At 53.9% G+C, this 2,612-nt stretch overlaps 1 pseudogene; it reads left to right on the forward strand.

Moving 5' to 3' along the window:
- Positions 1 to 2,104: 2,104 nt before the first annotated feature.
- The window catches only part of LOC103367085 (trace amine-associated receptor 1-like), a 10,229-nt pseudogene continuing 9,721 nt past the window's right edge, over positions 2,105 to 2,612 (forward strand).

Genomic DNA, 2,612 nt, shown 5'->3' on the forward strand with positions numbered 1-2,612 from the left:
CCAGGCCAGTCGAGAGACATATTCTCTCCAGCGTGTCCTGGGTCTTCCCCAAGGCCTCCTCTCGGTGGAACGCGCCTGGAACACCTCCCCAGGGAGGCGTCCAGGAGGCATGCAAAAAAGATGCCCGAGCCACCTCAACTGGCTCCTTTCGACGTGGAGGAGCAGCGGCTCTACTCCGAGCTCCTCCCGCGTGACTGAGCTCCTCACCCTATCTCCAAGGGAGCACCCAGCCACCCTGCAGAGGATACTCATTTCGGCCTCTTGTATCCGCGTTCTTGTTCTTTCGGTCATTACCCAGATCTCATGACCATGGGTGAGAGTAGGAACGTAGATTGACTGGTAAATCCAGAGCTTCGCCCCCTTGCACAGCTCTCTTCACCACGATGGTCCGGTACAGCAACTGCAACACTGCAGATGCTGCACTGATCTGTCTGTCAATCTCACGTTCCATCTGCCCCTCATTTGTGAGCAAGACCCCGAGATACTTGAACTCCTCCACTTGAGGCAAGGACTCTCCACCGACCCAGAGAGGGCAAGCCACCTTTTTCTGGTCTAGAACCATGGCCTCAGATTTGGAGGTGCTGATCCTCATCCTGCTCCCCTCACACTCGGCTGCAAACCGCCCCAGTACATGCTGAAGGTCCTGATTTGATAAAGCCAACAGAACAACATAATCTGCAAACAGCAGAGATGAAATTCTGTGGTTCCCAAACCGAACCCCTTCCTCCCCCTGGCTGCGCCAAGAAATTCTGTTTATAAAAATAATGAACAGAACCGGTGACAAAGTGCAGCCTTGGCGGAGGCCAACGCACACTGGGAACAGGTCTGACTTACTACTGGCAATGTGAACCATGCTCCTGATGTGGTTGTAAAGGGAACGGACAGCCCTTAACAGAGGGCCCTGGACCCCATACTCCCGAAGGACCTCCCACAGGACGCCACAAGGAACACGGTTGAACGCCTTTTCCAGATCCACAAAACCCATGTGGACTGGTTGGGTGAACTCCCATGAGCCCTCGAGCACCCGATGGAGGGTAAGGAGCTGGTCCAGTGTGCTGCAACCGGGACGAAAACCAGACTGCTCCTCCTGAATCCGAGATTTGACTATCGGTTGGATCCTCCTCTCTGGTACGCTGGAATAGACCTTACTGGGGAGGCTGAGGAGTATGATCCCTCTGTAGCTGGAACACACCCTCCGGTCCCCCTTCTTAAACAGAGGGACCACCACCCCGGTCTGCCAATCCAGAGGTACTGTTCCGACCGCCACGTGATGTTGCAGAGACGTTTCAACCAGGACAGTCCCACAACATCCAGAGACTTAAGGTATTCAGGATGGATCTCATCCACGTGGGCATTGAAGTCCCCCGGTAGAACAAAGGAGTCCCCAGTCGGGACACTGTCTAGTACCCCTCCCAGGGACTCCAAGAAGGCCGGGTACTCTGCACTGCTTTTGGACCCGCAGGCCGAGACAACAGTGAGAGACCTGTCCCCAACCCGAAGGCATAGGGACACGACCCTCTCGTTCACGAGGGTGAACTCCAACATGTGGTGCCTTAGCTGGGGGGCAATGAGCAGGCCCACTCCAGCCCACCGCCTCTCCCCATGGGCAACGCCAGAGAAATAGAGCATCCAGCCTCTCTCCAGGAGTTGGGTTCCAGAGCCCAGGCTGTACGTGGAGGTGAGGCCGACTATATCTAGCCGATATCACTCAACCTCCCACACAAGATCAGGCTCCTTCCCCCCCAGCGAGGTGATGTTCCACGTCCCAACAACCAGAGGCTGTGTATGCGGACCAGGCCGTCGAGGCAGCCCCCCTTGACCGTCACCCAGTCCTCTCAGCACCCGACCCCTATGACTCCCTCTGCGGGTGGTGAGTCCACAAGAGGGTGGGCCCACGTCGTCCTTTTGGGCTGACCCCAGCCGGGCCCCGTGGGCAAAGGCCCGACCACCAGGCGCTTGCATCCGAGCCCCAACCCCAGGCCTGGCTCCAGGGTGGGGCTCCGGCTGCGCCATACCCGGCGACGTCACAGTCCTTGATTTTTTCCTTATCATAGAAGTTTTAGAACTGCCCTTTGTCTGTCCCGTCACCTAGAACCTGTTTGCCATGGGTGACCCTACCAGGGTCATGAAGCCCTAGACAACATAGCTCCTACGATCATTCAGGCGCACAAACTCCCCCACCACGATAAGGTGGCAGTTCAACGGGGGAGACAATGGAATAGTGACACATACAGTTACAAAGAGCTGGTGTATCATTACTAATTATTCTGTATTTTTGAATACCTACACCTGATTGGGTGACCACAGTGTGCATTAATTATGATAATGAGGACGAGACTTACAAAACCAAGTCCAAACATCCTCCACAGTGGCTCAGTGTCTAAGAACACAACGCTGCTCTTGCATGAACTAAACCAATGTACGAGCAGGTAAGTAGAAAAACTGACAAATGCTTTTCTTAAGAATATGTAATTGCTGCTAGCTGTGATTGTACATAAACTATATGCTGAACTAAATATCTTTCACATTTTCTTCATGTTACAGATTGATTTTGCAGAAAACACATGGATCAAGAGTTGACTGTCAGTAGCAGTTCTGTTGTTAGTGCCATA

The sequence above is a fragment of the Stegastes partitus genome, unplaced genomic scaffold, assembly GCF_000690725.1.
Source record: "Stegastes partitus isolate 25-593 unplaced genomic scaffold, Stegastes_partitus-1.0.2 Scaffold1014, whole genome shotgun sequence".
Classification (NCBI taxonomy): domain Eukaryota; kingdom Metazoa; phylum Chordata; class Actinopteri; family Pomacentridae; genus Stegastes; species Stegastes partitus.